Below are 19,402 nucleotides of genomic sequence, written 5' to 3'. Positions count from 1 at the left end.
TCCTGATTGAGTTCCTGATCCTTGCTCCTCAGGCCACCTCCCTGGACATAGTTTGTCCCTTGCTTTGACCTTCAAGCTTCTGCTCACTCTTCAAGCCTTTCTTGTCACTTGTTCTAGCCCACTGAGGGCTGTATAGCACATGCCCCTACTCGGAAGTGCCTCGCTTTACCCTGCAAATCGTTTCAGGAATCCTGCTTCCGAATCAAGCTATTGAGACTTCTACTCCATTGCTCTGACCCTGAGCTCAGGACACAGTATTGTCAGGTCTTGACAATTCCGCGCCTCTTTGCCCTAGTCCTGTATCTCTCTGTTGCTTAAACTTTCAAACTTTCCTGGCTGTTTTCATTTGGCTTCATGCTTGGGATGTTCACAGAGGGCAGTGATTCTCAACAGTGGCCGTACATTGGAACCATGTGGGCAATTTGGAAAAATAACACTGCATGAGCCCTACCTGCAAACATTCTGATTTAATGGATCTGAAGTGTAGCTTGAGTGTTAGGGTTTTTCACAGCTACCCGTGTGATTCTAATATGTAGGTAAGTTTAAGAGCCACTGAGTTAGGGGTTTGTTCCCAGCCAAGTTATAACCTGGGATCAGAGTAAGAGCCGTTGACAATCACCTTTCACCTGCATTGGGTGTAGAGGCCAAAATCTACAACAAAGGTGAGTCCTAAGAAGCCACATGTGCAACACTCACAATACTAGTCCTGAATCCAAACCCTAGGGAGACTGATTCAAAATGGCAGCCTAGTCCACCTGGATCACCAGGTCTTGGGTAGCAGAACTCAGGAAAGAGAGAAATGTCGTGGCAAGACTAAATCTGGGCCTCCAGTTAACATTGTTTATATTCCATCATGAGTTGAGGAAAAGGGCAGGGTCCTTATAGCTAAAGATAACAGACTTGATATTCCGTATAGTAAACAAGAATAGAATTTATATGGCCCCAAAAGTCCGCTTTTAGCTTAGTCTTATATGTGCACACCTGTAAGTCTGGACCCACTTTGGGCCCAGGAAGTCTTGATCTTTCTATATTCAAAGTCTTTGATAAAGAATCAGACATGAAAGTGATAAGAGCCTCAAAGGCCAACATTTTCTTTTTACACACAAGAAAACTGGCGCTCATAGAGGACAATGGCGTGTCCCAGGTCAGACAGCAAGTTGGACGCAGAGTTGAGCGTAGAGCGCAGGTCTCCTCTCACCATCCGACAACGGGTACGGGACTCCCTTGAGTATCACGTATTTAAACTGTGAAGTTAAGAACTATGTAAAAAATTCCCTTAAAATAGATTATGTAGTTCACAAAATTTCTGACTGATGCAGATATATTTTAAGCTCTTCCTCCATTTGAGACTGTGGAGCAAAATATTTTATTAAGAGTGGGGGCCCAGCAGGGGAAAGCCAGATGCTTGCCACTTATTTTAAAGGGAAAAAATAAAAGAAAATGAACCTGAGTTTTCCCTTGGATTTTTTTTTCCCATTTAGCTGGAGAGGAATCCGTAGTTTTTAATATCTTTCCTCTGTGGTTTCTGGAGGAGTGCAATTAGCAGGCTGGGATTCATTTTTCACCTAGAGCCAGGGTATTGATCTAAGGATTCACACTGTAATTGGCTGCTGAGCAACAGATGTAAAATATTTCCATGTAGATGACTGTCAGACCAGGGCTCAGCCACCAGAAGACCCTTCTCTCTGGAGGACTTTGGCTAAACAGGAAGACAGACAAAGTAATCACAACAATACATGGCATTGCCCTTTATGGTTTATAAAACATTTTAAGGCATTGGTATAGAAATATCTTAGAAAAGGATATGAGTCAAGCAAGAATCACAAAATAGGCAGAAACAACTCAAGCTATTTTAAGAGGGGGAAAAAGACACTTTATGAACGCCCTGTGATTTTGGAGATACCCATTTTTTAGGTGTCAAAACTAAGTTCAGCAAGATCATGTGATTTGTCAGGGTGACAATGATATGAAGAGCAATGATAATGATAATGACCGAGATTCTTATCTTGTGTCTAGAGTCTATTTTGCTATCAGACCACAGATGCCGTAAGCAAAGAAAGGGGAGCAGGGCTGAGAGTCCATGATGCCAGAGTTGGCGATAACAGCAGTGAGAAGATGGTTTGGCAAACCCCTGCTGCAGGACTAAGCCTGAGACATCTAGGGGTCCTGGGTGAGTGGTGGTAGGGTAGATGCCGGGGGCCGCCCGTGGCCCTGATGAAGGCAGAGTTGCCCTTATTAATGAGTGTTTCTGGCTGTTTGTGTGCCCAAGTTGTACCTGCGCTGAGGGGCATGTAGTCAGCTGCGCAGCTCAGCCAGCTGAGCTGAGTCTGTGTGTCAAATGACCACTCAGATATAGCCTTGACCTACTAAAATAACTGAATGGGATTTTTCACTCTGATCACATGGTTTCCGGCCCTGTTTAGGATGACTAAGCACACCGCCCCGCTGGTCCCCCTCCTCCTTTCCCTAGAGCTTGTTGGATTGGCTACTGGCAGTGTGTGAATGACGCTGCCATACGGTGTACATCTCTGTTTAACTAGTATGAATGTTACGGGACTTGCATAAATTGCTTAACATAAAGAATGAAAGTATTTCTGTACCTTTTCTTTGTGTTGAGTGAATGGTAAATTAGAATAATGGACTTCATTTTAGAGAAAATCAGATAATGGATCTTTTTCATTTGTATGGATACTGGGAGCTTTCACACTTTGGAAAGATGAGCAAAACTCATAACCAACTAAATGCCTTATGTCCCAGAGAATTCTCCTCTGTGGAAAGGTGATCTTATAAGAAATCTGAACCCCACTCTCCCCATCCTGTGAATATTGTGATCTTTCCTCACATTTAAAGTGATACAGGTATGTTTACACGCCAGTTAGTACAAAGAAAACTACATAGAAAACAGAAAATTAAACCCTGTGTTTGTGAAAACAGGACAGTTATTTGGTGCAGAATCTGGTGCCCAACTGTCTGGGTTCAAATTCAACTGTACCACTTACCATCTCTGTGTCTGTGGGCGAGTTACTTAACTTTCCTTTGCCTCAGCTTCCTCATCTATAAAATGAGAATACCCTCATAGAGTCATTGAAAATATTCAATTAATTTATTATGTCAAGTGTTAGAGGCCCTAGGATATGGTAAATACTCAACAAAAGCTGTCTTTATTACTACTGTTACATATAATTCTCTCATCCTGTATTATTTTAGTGGTTTCCTCACTTTCATTTCTGGTTAGTCTCCATTTTTGCAGTTCCTTGCTTATCCAGCCATTCCATATCTGGTTACTAACATAATCTTTCAAATGAGCAGCATACATAATTTCCCTGTCCAGGAATTCACATTGAAAAGGTCCTGTTACAAAAGAAAGTGTTATATTTTTCACTTAATATAGGTACCTGAAACAACATGCGTATGTTTGCGTAAAAGTCTAAATCACTGGGAGGGAGGGGCTAAGAGAACAGAAAAGCACATGGAATTTTAGTGAGGTTATTAATAGGTATTTAGAATAAGATTAGAGTTTATCAGGGTACAGGTTTCATACAATAATTCATTAAGAACTTAATGGACATTTTCTACTCCAAACCTATCAGTCATCTTGACCCGGCCTTGGAAATATCGAACAGTGAGAAAGTCACATGTAGTCATTTTGAGTAAGTGTATCTACTCATAGAAATAAGTATAAAACTATAAAGACCATAATTTTTAATAAAAGGTTTTATAGAAGCACACAACAATACCAGGAAGGGTTGTTAAAAACAAAATAACGTCTTCACGTAATGTGTATTTACTGACCTGGATTTATACAATTAAAATGGCAAAATAAAACCCTCAATATAATTATGATTTGGGCTGTTTTCAAAATAAGAATTTCTGCCAAATATTAAATAAGCTTGTAGACACTATTTCCTTGGGCTCTAGTATTAAAATTTATATATATATATACATATGTATATATGTATATATATATATAAATACATAAAATACATACATAAATACATAAATACATACATACATAAATACATAAAATATATATACATAAAATATATATATATACATATACACATTCAGTGGTACATGATATTTTTAGAATAAGAGACGAGAAATTCTGAACATGAATACTAACAACCATATCTGTAATTAGCTCAACATTCTCGTTAGGGAATGCTGCTTTTAGAAAGTAGAAGATTACCAAGAATAATAGCTGATCTAATTGAAGATCATTATAAACAAATTAGAATGTATTTGTGAGTTGTGCTAATGATGCATGTTAAATGTATGAAGTGATATCCTGATGCAGAAATATGGTGAATATCTGTCTTTCACATTCTTAGTAATTGTTCTTTTCTTTTATGTGTATGTTGTTTCCATTTTTTTTATGTGTACATGTAATTTGGGGAATAGGAAAGTTGCAAAACTGGTGCTGTGCTTTGGGAAACTTAATCTAGTAAGCAAATATGAGTTGACTGGATAAGCAAAGGAAGATCTTGATGGAAGATCCTTTGATGAAGGGAAGAGGAGAGACTATAAAAAGAATGTTTAGCTTTATTAATATCTGATTTAAAATGAAATGAATCAGGTGTTGCTTTAGCACAATTATATCATTACCAAAAACGATAAAATGTCCAATGTAAATATTTTTAAAGAATGCTAATAAAAATGTATTAAACCTCAAAATTGGCTTAGCAATTAATAAAATTCTTAAAGATGTCTCCTCTATAGGGAATTTAAAACACTTGATCATGTATATATTTGCAAAGTGATGGAGGAGAGTTCTGAAGAAATAATCCAGAAGCAACTTAGAAGAAAATATAATATAAAATTATCACAAGTTATGTCATGCTAATGTGTCCGTCTGTGTGGCTGTGGCACTGATCCAGGGACACCCCTCCTGTCCTTTCCAATGGTTGTCCCTTCTCAGGAACAGATGGCCCTGCCTGCCACATACATTCCTCTGCTGGAAAGATCCACGGTTTTCCCAGGCCTCCTTCTGGACCCAAGTGCACTCCCACAAGGACGTGTTTAGTTACATCCTCCCAAAGCCAAAAGGAAACTGTGGCCCAGGAGTGCAATCCCATGAGGCATGACCATGTCAGAAGACATTCAAGGCATAAGAGTGGCCTCTGGGCTTCTTTTCTTCTCTGACTCCTGGAAACAAAGAATAAAGGAGTGACTGAACTCAGCATGAGTGATTGTCAAAAGTTATACATTTAGTTCAGCCTCCTAACAGATGAACTGACTTAAAAAAAAAAAAAAAAGTTAATGGTTTGGGATGATTGTAATAGCTCCTTGTAATAGGTAGTAAAAGAGTTTTGTGGATTGAAGCCAAACTTACCTTCAGTGGAAAAGCACATGATGGTAATTGCTCGGAGAACTTTTACACTGAAGACGAGTTCACGACATTTTAACACAATAAATGATGGTGAAATGCCATTCGGGAATTAATCTTTAATCCATCTGAGCTAGAAAATTGAGAGAGAAGTAAAACTATTCTTTTATCTGGCTTTGAGATGAAAAAACAAAATCCTGGCGCAGCTCTATGTTCCCTGGAAAGTACAGGCGCTTCCCCAAGATTGTGCTCTGATGAAAAAAGAGCTTTTTAAAAACTGCACTTTAATATGTACCTTCATGTGTACTTCTGCGTTTCTATTGAATACCCTTAGGCTATTTCTATAAGCATATTATTTATCATTGTTCTAAACTTTAGCACCAAAAATTACACATATATTTGACAATTCAAGGAGGATAATTGTAAGTTTCTCCTCTCCTTTTTTATTAATCAAAATGTAGTGAAGACAGATTTACTGTTTTTGCAAACATGTCCATCATGTTTGCTGTTCCTGCACATTTTACTATGTTAAAAGTCCTGTGCTTCTGGTTGCCACTCCCCAGGTACTTTGTCTCCAGGGCCCAATGATGGCTTTAAAATGCTGGGCTCAAAGCTCAATAATTTCATTGCAGCCATTTTAGGGTTATGGCCCAGAAAATACTAATCAAGAAAGTTAGTAAAATGAATAAAATGAAGGTTGAGAGGAGCACTTCTTATTCTTACAGTTTCATCCTTCTTGATCAAAATGCTATTCACTGTTTATTCACTTGAAAAACATCATCAAGTATCTACTACATGCAGAGTCTGTATAAGGGGCTGGAGATATAGAGATATAAATAACATAGTCCTTGCTCGAAGTCTACACACAACCAAGTACAATAGGTCGACATCTGAATAAGTTATTACAGTCCTATGTGAAAAGTGCTATGTAACAAAAAAATGTGAAGAGCTGTATCAAATAGGAATATTCTAATACAAATGACACAAAGTAAAACTAAAACTCAGGTGGCGCGAACAGCAAAGCTAATTTATCAGCCTATGTAACTAAAACAGATTTTTTTGATCCAAGGTGAGAATGGATCCCACAACCCAAAGTATGACAAATGTCCTAATTTATCTTTCTTCTCTGCCTTTCACAATATGGGTATGTTATGGGCTTAATTGTGTCAAACCCCCTCCAAAAAGAAATTCATATGAAGTCCGAACCCCCAATACCTAAAATGTGACTGTATTCAGAGATAGCGACTTTAAAGAGGTGATTAAGTTAAAATGAGATCTGTGATGTAACACAATCTCAGTGGTGTCCTTATAAGAGGAGATGAGGGCACAGACACACAGAGAGAGAACCATGTGAAGACAGAGGGCGAAGGTGGCCATCTGTGGGCCAAGGAGAGAAGCATCAGGCGAAACCAACCCTGCCAACATCTTGATCTCAGACTTCTGACCTCCACATTGTGAGAAAGTCAATTTCTGTTGCCTGTGCCACATTGTCTGTGGTACTTTGTTATGGCAACCTTAGCAAATTAACACAAGGTACCATCTCAGGCTCCATGGTTGCTCCCTGTCAACTCTCGGCACCACCTTCGGGGCTACAAAATATCAACAGCTTCAGACTTCACAGATTCTCACTATTATCATCCAAGTGCCATAAGAGGAAGCTTCTGGTAGCTCTCCAAATGCTTTAGGATTCTCCCTCTCTCCTATGCCTTTGCCTAAACAGTTTCTGTGCTTGGGGACTGGGATCCATTGATTGGTGGATGGGGTCAGTTCTCTCCAAACCACATCAGATGAAGTCCCCAAGGAGAGTCAAGGTATGTTAGTGAGATGTAGCTATGCAGATAACCAGAGAGATCCAAAGAAAAGGAACAAATAAGTCCACCTTGGAAAGTTGAGCAAAAGTAACCCGAGGGGGATTGGGGTGTGTCTTGGAGAATGAATAGGTGTTCAGCTGGTAGAGAAGGACTCAAAGGACAGTCCTGACCAAAGAAACAACACGTGAGAACACAAAAGGCACAAAAGGGGCTGTTGTCTTTTGCAGGTGCCCAGCTTGTCTGAGTTGGCCCCAGACTTTCAACTTTTAACACTGAAAGTTTCACATTCTAGGAACCCCCTTAGTCCTGGGCAAACAAATACAGGAAGTGTCACATTCCAGGACCCCCTCAGTCCTGGACAAATTGGGATGATCACTCTATGTTTGGGGAGTTATGAGCAAAGTTGATGGGGCCAAATGGCTAGAGATAAGATTGGAAAGGTTGGTTGAGACTAACCAGGTTTTCCCTGCACCCTAGTTTGGACTAGAGAGAAAATCTGTAGTGTCCCTCCACCATGTTGGAAAAGTAAGTTGTAACACAGTATTCCCTGGAGGGTAAAGGACTCTGTGTTAATACCATGAATTCCATGGACATTTTGCAATTTGACTCATGTCAGGAAGTTCATGAAATTTGAGGGCTATATAGCATTTGGGAGCAGCAGAAAGTTCCAGGCTAACTCTTCTGACTCAGAGGCATTGATGCCTGGGGTCAACAGTAAACACTCGGCTGGGCACATCATGAGGCTCCATAAATATTACGTGATTCTTGGTTAACCGGTTCCCTTCGCAACTGGAGTTCCCTCTTCTCTTTCTGCTGCTTTCTCTCTATGTACCTGTCTCTTAAAACTATCTCTTATTTTAACTTCTTCATATCTTCAGTTTCAACAGCCCACCTGGGCTTCAAACTCACTATAACTACCACTAACTGCTCTCCTTTCCTCCATTATTACCTCTTTTGCCTACCGCCTTACATCTTGTTGAGAATGCTACCTTTCTCCCAGTCACCCAAACTCATGTTATGGAATACATTGTTGCCATTGGAAAAAAAAGGGGGGGCTGAGACAACAAAGTTGCAAGTAGTAAATATTTAGAATGATCCCATATTTATAAAAATGCTATATATGTATTTTCACATATATGCAAATGTGTATGTAAAGTGTTTAGAAATATGTATACCAAACTCTCAAATGTTATTGTCTTAACGTTGTCTAACTGGAAATAACAGAGGGGATCCTTTTACTTTTTACTTTACATACATCTCTATTGTTGAAATATTTATAGAGTAAGCATTTAGCTATTTTTCAAATAAAGATAATACATGTTCATTGTAGGAAATTTCAATTGATGATAAACATAAAGAGCAATATGAAAACCATCTGAAATATCACCACCAGAGACACCACGGTTAGCAGTCTGGGAAACAGCCTACCAGATCTTCCCCTGGACCCCTGTGCTGATGCAGGTATAGGGACCGCACTAGGGCTCATCCCAGCCACCCTCACCACCCTCCCCATGCCCCAGACACGGTAAGTTGCAAAGCTTTCCTATCACTTCTGCATATTCAGGATCCCTGGAACCTATCAGTCTCCATTTCCACAGCCTTCACCCTTGTTGAGGCTCTCATAACTCACCCCTGCTCTGCATGCAGGAATAGCCTCCGAAGCTCTCACATCATTCTTCTCTCCTTCCTTGTGTCCAGTCTTCCCACAGCTCCAGATTAATCATCCTAAACCCTAGCTCTGATCACGTTACAGGCCTTGTTCAAAAATCTTCAGTGACCCCCCCCCATCGCCTGTGAAAGAAATGCCAAACTCTGTGATCTGGATTGAAACTAAACTCTTCATTCCCTTAGGAACTCTTCTTCCCCTTAGCTCTAGTTCATATCGTTTTTTCTAATGGGAATACCATCTCATGCAGGCATTCCCCTCCTCTAGATGCTTGCACACATGTGAGAAAATGTTTGCACAAGGATAGTCATTGTAGTAAAGTCTGCAAGGGAAAAATTAAAGCCAACTCTAATGTCCACCAATAAAGGACTGATTAAGTAAATTATGGTCCATGCAGATATCAAGAATACAGAGTATAGTCCAGCTGTTAAACTGACAGCTTATTATGGACATAAGGAAAATTCTACAGAATATTGCCAATTAAAAGAATAGGTTGCTATATCATGTTTTTAAAAAGTGCAGATATTTGTAAAGCTTTTTGGAAACAAATCATCAAATAATAACAGGTAAGCTCTAGGTGGTTAAATTTAGTTGATTTTTACTTTTTTCTTGGTACTTTCTATTTAATTTGAATTTTTATCACCACAACCACAATTATGGAAATTAACCATTTATCGAGGGCTATTTGCCAAGTATTGTGCTGTTGTTTTACATATAATAATTCATTTAGTTCTTACATCAAAGCTTTGAGGATGGTTACCATCACCCTCATATTACAGAAGAGTAAACTGAGAGTCAGGGGGGTAAAGAGATGCTCCCAGAGTCACATCACTAATGAAATGCAAAGATGGGATGCCAACTTCTGTCTTTCTCATAGGCATTACATTAATAGTAATGACATATTAATTTTACAGAAAGAATAAAGCTATTAAAATATGTTCTCCCAGTCTTAGACGGTCACAGTTGCTCTACTCCTCAAAAATTTCTCCTGTTCTCATATTCAGAAGTATGACATGATAGGAAGATGGGAATAGAGAGAGAGAGATCAGAAACACATATAAATATTTCTATTTTTGTATAAATTGCATCATTCTATGTGTTATATTATTTTCTGAACATATCTGGTTGTTTATACCTAAAAGTGCATCCTAGACATCTTTCCATATCTGTACAATCATCCTCAATTTATTTGTTAACAGTTTCACAGTAATCCATTGTATGGATGTGCTGTGATCATTTAACTGCCCCCCCCATGAATGGTCAAGTATGTTGTTTATAAACTTTGCTATTGTAAACAATACTAGAATGAACACCCTCATCTAAATCTATGTCTGTACACACGTGAGACTGTTTTTGCAAATGGATTCCCAGGAATGGACTTGCAAATTCAAAAAAAAATGTGGGTCTTTTCCTTTTCTGGTCTCAGAATTTCAAAACATTTTAGCTGTCATAGAAGAATCTTCTAGGAACCAGCTAATGGGCTCTTTTGTGGCCTTGTTTCCCACTTACAACTTCCCCAGGCATTGGTACCTGTTTGCGCATTTGTCATTCTACAACTCCATATCCCCTTGTAGAGAAGAAGCACACTGGGTTTCAAATTGCCTGAGTTCTGGTGAATTCTTGGCCACCAAGTTGCTGTGCAACCCTGGGCAATAAATGATGCTTCTGATGACTTGCATTTCTTTGTCTATAAATGAAATTCTTCCAGCTCTAACATTCAGTGTTTCTTAACTTAAAGAAGAGAATAATGTTTTGTTATTCTGACTTCCTAGTTTTTGAAAAATAATATACATACCGTAAAGGGTTATTTTGCCCCATTAAAAGTTCAAATGATATTGTGATAAGATCATATTAAAAGCATTTATAAAGGTCCATGGTAAGGAGTTCATTATGGTTCATTAAATCCCTTCATGCTTTTATCCACTTTAGTTACTGTATTTTCTTTAAATGGGATTTATGCCAGGGCCATATTAACACCATTTCACATTCTGCTGTGCTATTACCCACTGAGCTTGAATCAATTGAATGGAAGAGGCCTTTTCGAGTATATTGATTTTCATTTATCCAGACTTATCTGTTTGCTTTGCTGCATGCTCATACATGAGAACAGGGCACAGCTAAATTTCTTGGTGGTGTTGCTTTTTCCCCCTTTGGCATTTATTTAATACTAGAATATACATATGACAAACACTGGTATAAGAATTGCAGAAACTTCACTGGAAATACAGTTTTCTATGGGTGACATACCATGTTTCCCCAAAAATAACACCTAACCAGAAAATAAGCCCTAGCATGATGTTTCAGGATGACATCCCCTGAACATAAGCCCTAATATGTCTTTTGGAGCAAATCTTAATATAAGACCCAGTCTTATTTTTGGGGAAACACGGTAAGAGCCTGGATCTCTCTCAGGTCAGAAAGCACGTTGCCTGAAGCAAGATTCTATAGCCCCTCTCCCTGCATGAAGGTAGCCACCCTCCACCCTCCCAGCTCCTAGAGAACTCAGTCCAGGAGTCCTGCCCTCCTACCCCCAAAACAAGGAGAGGAATATTGTCAAGACTGTGATTCTTCTAAGTGTAAAGTTTTGCTCACTCAGTAAGCTGACTGAGTATTCTGCTGCTCTGCAAGGAAACACTCATGTTTCTTTGGCGAAAGATCAAAAGGAAATCTGGACAAAGGACATGTGTAATAGAGAAACATACTTTAAATGTACATTTTAATGTCTCTTTTCCACACTCCTGGATTGATATGTGTGTGTGTGTGTGTGTGTGTGTGTGTGTGTGAGAAAGAGAGAGAGAGAGAGAGAAAAGAGAAAGTGAGAGAGAGAGACCCTGACTGTTCATTTTGACCCATAGGACGTTTGAGATAGAAAGCATTTTAATAATTTGTATTGCTTAATGCTACAAAGGATAATTGCTATTGGTTTAGCAAGATCTCATGGTCGATGTTAGTGCAAAGATTGGCTAAGCCTGAGTGCTCATTGTGAAAAAGAAGATGAATGAAGTTCATTATGAATAGCTCAAGTTTCTTAAATATATCAATGAGCAGGCATTATCGATTAAAGTACAATGAACAATTAACTTTAACCAAAGTTTAAATATGACAGTAATTAATAATTGAGCTAATTATTTTCCTTCATGCATTTCCATATCATGTGCAGTGTTATACAACTTTTGAGAGATTATTTATAAAATAATTTTTTAGAAAAAGTATTTTCATTTAAAAAGTAACTACATCATAATAAGTAAAAAATATTTGACTGTCACTTGATTAGAGACTAAGAACAACATAAAGATATATCCTCAAGAAAATCACAATCTAACTAGGGAGAACAGAAGAGACATAAAAATACAATGTTTTGCAGTTGTTAAAAACATGAGATTTAGAATCTTAATGAGTTTGAATTCCAACTCTGACACTATGACCTCCAACAAGACTTTCTGAGCCTTAGTTTCCTAATCTATAAAAATGGGATAATAAAATTGATCTCATAGGATCATAGTAAGAATTAAAAGTCTGTAAAACACTGAAAAGGTGCCTGGCAAAAGGAGAACCTTCCAGAAGTAGTAGCTATTTAATGACATATCGCTGAAGTGACAGATGAAAACACTCTATGGAGGCAATTCAAGGAGGTACCCATTACTGGAATTGGAATGAAACTGGTTATTTTTGCCTTAATTTCAGAGAAGAATGCTTTTACAGGTGAGTTGCATGATCAGTCGACTATTCAAAGGAGGTAGGATTTGAACTAGAGGAATAAGGTTATATTAGTTGGTAGATAAAACTAGAGGTAATGAGAATTACAACTGCCAATAACATAGCAGTCACCTACTCAAACATGACTCTAGCAAATCCTCCTTAATTTTTCTCCTTAATTAATTACCATATTAACATTTCCTCCAGGTTTCTAAAATATTTTTTCAACCTTTTCTTCTGGATCCTTTGTTGGCATCTCTTCTGCCTCTTTTCTTTTTTTTTTTCAAATAAAAATTAATAAATAAACAAAATAAAATAAGAAAAGTAAAACTCACCAAGAAAATCACCTTCTAGTTATTATATAGCCTTCTGTTAATATTTTGGCGAAAGTCCTTCTAAACTTTTCTACATCTGTCTTTCTGTCTCTTTTTCTCTACACACACACACACACACACACACACACACACACACACATACATCCATACACACATTTATCTAATATGATCTAAGCAAGATCATAATCTTACGTGCTTTCTGTAATCTTATTTTTTATGGAAAAATATACAGTATACCATACATATCTTCACATGTCAAAGAACAACTTCTTTATATTTAAATTGGTTTATCACATTTGATTGTGTAAATGTTAACACAATTTAATAAACTAATGGAAATTTTAGTTGTTTCCAGTTTTAAACAAACAGGAAAAAGTGCTGCAGTGATGACACTTGTACTTTCATTTTGGCCTACTTACATGATTATCCTTTTAAGTAACATTCATGGAAGTCAAATAGAGGGATCAAGCAATACACGCACATTGGCAGTTTTGATATTTAGAACCAGAAATGACACAAAATCACCACATTTTTGTCTTAGAAGACTTTTTTAAAAAAAATAACTGTTGCTGATCTTAATTTTCCTGAATAAATAAAACAACACCCTTTTAAATTTGTTTGAAACTAAAAATTTAAAAATAGGAATTCATAATTAGAAATAGTTATGTGTAATTCTGTATAAAGCAATGTCTTAATAATAGAAAAAATTGTGGAGAGGAAAAAAGTGTTTTGTTTTAGGAAGTCTTGCCAATTAAGCTAACCAAACTTTTTCATTTAAATGCCTGACTATACAATTAAATTAATGGACTTTCTAGCACAGTTACCTGATATTTTGATGAGTTATTATGGAATGTTCAACAAACTTATCATTCTAAATCTCTTGTATAGAGAACCTGTGAGCTTGTAATAATTTAATCCACTCTATGCAGTTCTCTCCTCTCATTTCTCTTAAGACTATATTAAATAACTTACTCTTTTAGTGATCAGTGATCATATTTACATAAGAAGCTTTCCATCAACATGATCTCAGTTGTTCCAAGTGTAGCGGCTTAGGGTTTTAGCAAGCAAATATCTCACCTTCAAAGCAATCCCGAAAACACTTCTGATGGAGTCCCTCATTAATTCTTTAATTTATTCAAGAAATAGGTGATTGCTGTATTATCATAAACTGTTCCAGAACGAATAGCATAAAAAAACTACCCAGTACAAACCATGAAGCAAATATAGTTGGATAACTTAAAAATGTATCACAAAAAATTCAAGCCAATTCATCTTATTAACATAAATGTTAAATTGTTAAATTAAATGCTAGTCAAAAGAGTTCAACACACAGTCAAATAGTAATGTAACATGACCAAGTCGATTTTATTCTAGTAATGAAAGAATAGTTCAATATAATGAAATACTTATATATAATACTAAATCCACTTGTTACATATGAAAACCCACATGATCATCAATAGATGCAACAAATGAATTGATAAAATTTAACACCGTCCTTCCTGAAGACATTGAAAAATAGTAAAAAAAAAAAAAAAGATACTTAAAATTATAAACTGAGTTAACATTATATTGAATCATGAGCTACCAGCATTATTTTCATCAAAATCAGAAACAAAACAAAAATGTTTATGGTTGCTATTATTACATTGAACAAGATTTCCAAAATACTATCAAATCAAAAACATGTAACAGAAATAGCAGTGTTATATTCTAGAAAAGAGAAAGGTGGCATGACTATATACATAGATAACTCAAAAATGTAAGCAAATAACCATCTGACATGATAAATAATTCAGACAAGTAGCTGAATACAAGTTAAGCATACAAAAATCAATGATATTTGTATTTTCTGTCAATCGCGATTTTCAAGTGTCATATCTTGTTCACATAAGCAACAAAATTATAATGTAACCAATAACAGTTTTAAGTTTAAAATGTATATTTGATGTGAAGAAAGCTACACGTGTGCACGTGTACATACACACAGTAAAATAAGAATTTGAGAAATAGAAGACCCATGAATTATTTTCCTGGTTGAGAAGACTAAATGCCAAAAGAATTATACACACACGCGCGCGCACACACACACACACACACGCACAAACCGGGGTGCCAAAAAAATGTATACACATGACTTGTATTCATCTTTTGTTATCAGTATATATCAAGTATTACAATTTTAACAGTTTTTTCCTTTCTTAAAATGTGTATACCTTTTTTGGTACCCTCTGTGTGTGTGTGTGTGTGTGTGTGTGTGTATTCTTTCTCCTCTCTCTCTCCTCTCTCTCTCTCTCTCTCTCTCTCTCTCTCTCTCTCTCTATATATATATATATATATATATATATATATATATATATATATATATATATATATATGGAGGATATGGAGGGGGCAGAAAGAGAATTTAATACCAATGAAATTCCTGATAAGATTCTTGTTAGACCTCTACAATGTAGTTTGAAAATTCAGCTGGAGAAGGAACGGTTGTCTACACAAATCCTAAGATGCAACTGTTTGTAAAAACATTATTCCCAATTGCCAAAGGCTGTAAACAATCCAAATGTCAACCAGCTGGTGAATGGATAAATAAATTGTGGTACATCTGTATAATACAAATACTACTCATCAATTAAAAGGGGACAAAGTAGTGATTAGTACAACAAAATGGATGAATCTCAATAATATGCTCAAGTTAAAAAGCCTTACGTAATATATTATTTCACTTATATGACATTCTGGAAAAGGCAACACTATGGTGGAAGATTTCAAATCAATGGTTGCCTGAAGCTAGGGGTGGAGGGAGGAAATTGCCTACAAAGGCACAAAAGAACTTTTTGGCGTGGTGGTGGTTATTTGACTACGTAAGTTTATCCAAATTTATAGGACTATATACCTAGAAAGGGTGAATTTTACTGTATGTGAGTTATACCTAAACAAACAACAAAACACATATACATACTTTTTAAAAATAGTGAACCATTGAAGTCTCTCCTGGAAAGGAATTGTTTGCCTCTAGTGCTACAAGATATTAAAATGTATTTGAAAGCAAAAGAATTTAAGCAGTGGCTTGTTTATAGGATAGACAGACCACTAGTAGAGAGATTGAACCACAACGTCAACCCCATTGTACGTGATAATTAAATATATGGTAAGAAGAGCTTTCATCAAAATAAGAAAGAGTCTTCAGTAAATTGTTACAGAATACTAACTGGTGAATACTTTTTAAATTTAGATTTATACCTCACAGACAATCGAATAAGTTTCATACAGATTTTTACATAATCAGCATCAAATCTAAAAAAAAATAAAATCATTTGCCAAGATTTTAAAAATTTAGAATTATTATAAATAAATGACAAAAATAGGACATATATCCACTGTCTAGGACATATATCCCCATATAAATAAAATTTTAAAAAGAAAAACAATGTGTATATGGAAGTTATTCCCAGAAAATGCAGCCAAAAGTTATATGTTTGCTATCCTACAATATATAATTGTAGGATACAATTACTTAATTACATCATCCATAGAAATGTAAATATAACTATCAAAACAATCTTATGGAAGTATTTTAATATGGTCGATATTAAAATGCACATTATTTTGATCATAGCAGGCTATTCTGTTATGTGCACAGTAACATCTACGAGCTCTTTTCTTGCTGCTGGTAATAGAAAATTGTACATCTCATTCAGAAAGACACTTCTGAAATATAAGTGTTCCCTCTTCTGGTCATTGTTTTTACCTTATTAATATTTCAAATAAAGGAAAACATAAAGCTATTTATTATAGCATTATTTATAACGATGAGAAATGAAATCAATTTGAATGTTAACTCTTGTACTAGATAGAATAGTATGCAGTCATTGCAATTTTAATTATGCAAACTATAAAACAGCATGGGAAGTAATTGTTATGATCTTAAGTGAAACAAGCATAATACAACATTGTATGCATATTATCTACTCAACTACATTTTCAAAGAGTTATGTAGTAGAGAAAAAAGACAGAAAACACTGCCTAAGGATAACAGCAAGTGCTTGTACAGCTCACACTGTGCTGGGCAGTATTATAAAATCTTTATGTGTATTAGCTCATTAAATACTTACAAATCCATGACTTCCACTTTGTCAATTAGGAATTTGTGCTACAGAGAGGTTAAGTAATTTGCCCAAAGACACACAGGTATTAAGTGCAATTGCCAGTGTTTGAACACAGGCAATCTCTTAACTGTTATCCTCTATTGCTTCAGTGTGCTGTACTCCCTGAAAGACACAAGTGGATATAGTTGTGTTAGGCTGTAATTGTATTAATAGTACCAGCGACTTTTATTTGCAATCTTTCTGTAAGATTCTTAATTAAACATGCACTTTATAAATGTTTTCATTGGAGGTACTTAAAGTCTTCAGGGGAAGGAATGGACAGTGTGAAGGAGAAGGAAGGAACTGCCCACAGGCCACAAGGCTGAAGGATTCACCAGTGCTTCTGGCCTGACCTGCAGGAAAGCCAGTGTGAGCTCTGCCTGAGTTTTGGGGGGCTGGGAGGGGGCGGGGAGTGGCGGGGGACAGGAAGGGCTATCCTGGTTTTTGATTAGGTCTCCCTCTGAAGTCAGTTAGACTCAATACCACGTATATCCTGTGAGTTGTGATGCAGCTGAGTTAAATGTTTGGTTCTCTCTGATGCACCTACATCGTGACACAGCAGGTTGCAAGAACCCTGATTTACAGGTCCCAGTGCATGGTCATTGTTTTGTATCGCGTAGAAAAATAGAAAGACTATCTGAAGTGGTTCTTTTTTCTCAATGAGCTCAATACAAAACATATTGCCCGAGGTCCATTTGCAACAGATATACCAGTTTTATGTGTAGCTATAAGCTGAATTACATATTCAAGTCCATCGGAACAGTATTGACTAGGCCGTTTTGTGAAGAGACGAAAGCAGAACAGTTGCTGCCATGTTCCCAACCTCCAGGAGTAGTCGCTTCTCCACATCAAACCAGGATGAGTAGGAGGTTCAGAATCAAATCTCATCTCCCTTCCCCCTACGGTTTTTTGGTTTTGTGAGGACCTTATCATCAAAGACAATGGCCGACAAGACAGACCCTCGCTCCATGAACTTCTGTGTATTCAGTGGGAATCTCAATACTCTTGTAGTCAAGAGATCTCTGATGTGGAGGCAGTCTTCTCAAAATATGGCAAAATTGTGGGTTGCTCTGTCCATAATGGCTTTGCCTTCGTTCAGTATGTGAAGGAGAGAATTCCCGAGCTGCTGTGACAGGAGAGGATGGCAGGATTGCTGGCCAGATTTCAGGCATTAGTCTGGCTGCAGAGCCAAAAGTGAACGGAGGAAAAGCAGGTGCGAAACGATCTGCAGTGGAGTTGTACAGCTCCTTGGACTATGACTTGCAACGGGATTGTTCTGACAGTACAGGAACCCTGCACGTGTCCTCCTCCCCCCACTGCTCGGGCTGTAGTGCCCTCCAAACCCAGCTCATTTCAGGAAACACCGCAGGAAGGCGCAAAAATGGCTTCAATTCTAAGAGTGGACAGCAAGGATGTTCTTCCAAGTCTGGAAAGTTGAAAGGAGATGACCTTCAGACCATCAAGAAGGAATTGGCCCAGATAAAATGCAAAGTGGATTCTCTACTCAGAAGCCTGGAAAAAATTGAAAAGGAACAGAGCAAACAAGTAGAGAAGAAGAATAACTCAGAAGAGGAGCAGAGCAGCAGCTCCCTGAAAAAAGATGAAACGGGTGTGAAGATGGGACCTGACTGGGGTGCAGCTGACTCTGCTGAGGAGGGGGACCTACTGGGTGATGATGATAATGAAGATGAGGGGACAATCAGCTGGAGTTGATCAACGATGATGAAAAAGAGGCTGAGGGAGGAGAGGATGACAGAAACAGAACCAATGGCGAGGATGACCCGTAAGCACATAGTGGGATTTTGAAATCTTGTCTCATTATTTCTTTACCTGGGTGCTTTTCTAAGATCAAACTTTTCACCAGATCCTCTCCCGTAGTATCTTCAGCACATGCTCACTTCTCCCCATCCTGTCCTTCCCGTGTTCATTCATTCATATTGCCCTGCATCTACCGTGTTTCCCCGAAAATAAGACCTACCCGGACAATCAGCTGTAATGTGTCTTTTGGAGCAAAAATTAATATAAAACCCCATCTTATTTTATTATAAGGCCGGATCTAATAATATAATATAATATAATATAATATAAATATAATATAATATAATATAACATAACATAACATAATATAATACCAGTTAATATAATATAATACCGGTTAATATAATATAATATAATATAATACCAGGTCTTATATTAATTTTTGCTCCAAAAGATGCATTAGCGCTGATTGTCCAGCTAGGTCTTATTTTCGGGGAACCATGGTAGTTCCATCTTCACTTCCTTTGACACTCCTAGTACTTATGTCAAGTCTTACCCCGTAATTTTTGCTTTCAATTTTGATACCTCTTTATGACTTACCAATAAAAGTATGTACCATTTTTAATCAACTGTCTCCAGAATAATTTGTTGTTGTACAGGGA

The 19,402-nt window shown here is 37.1% G+C and overlaps 1 protein-coding gene and 1 pseudogene across 2 annotated transcripts in view; both read left to right on the top strand.

Annotated features, from left to right (window-relative positions):
* The window catches only part of LOC308489126 (IQCJ-SCHIP1 readthrough transcript protein), a 677,105-nt gene that overhangs the window by 307,129 nt on the left and 350,574 nt on the right, over nucleotides 1-19,402 (top strand). The gene's annotated exons all lie outside the window — the stretch shown is intronic.
* Nucleotides 17,924-18,769, top strand: LOC308506339 (heterogeneous nuclear ribonucleoproteins C1/C2-like; annotated as a pseudogene). Its single transcript has one exon. The product of its transcript is annotated as a heterogeneous nuclear ribonucleoproteins C1/C2-like (transcript).

This window comes from Rhinolophus hipposideros (genome assembly GCF_964194185.1).
Source record: "Rhinolophus hipposideros genome assembly, chromosome: 2".
Taxonomy (NCBI): domain Eukaryota; kingdom Metazoa; phylum Chordata; class Mammalia; order Chiroptera; family Rhinolophidae; genus Rhinolophus; species Rhinolophus hipposideros.
Note: the sequence above shows the minus strand (reverse complement) of the source record. Positions and strands in the feature narration are given on the sequence as shown.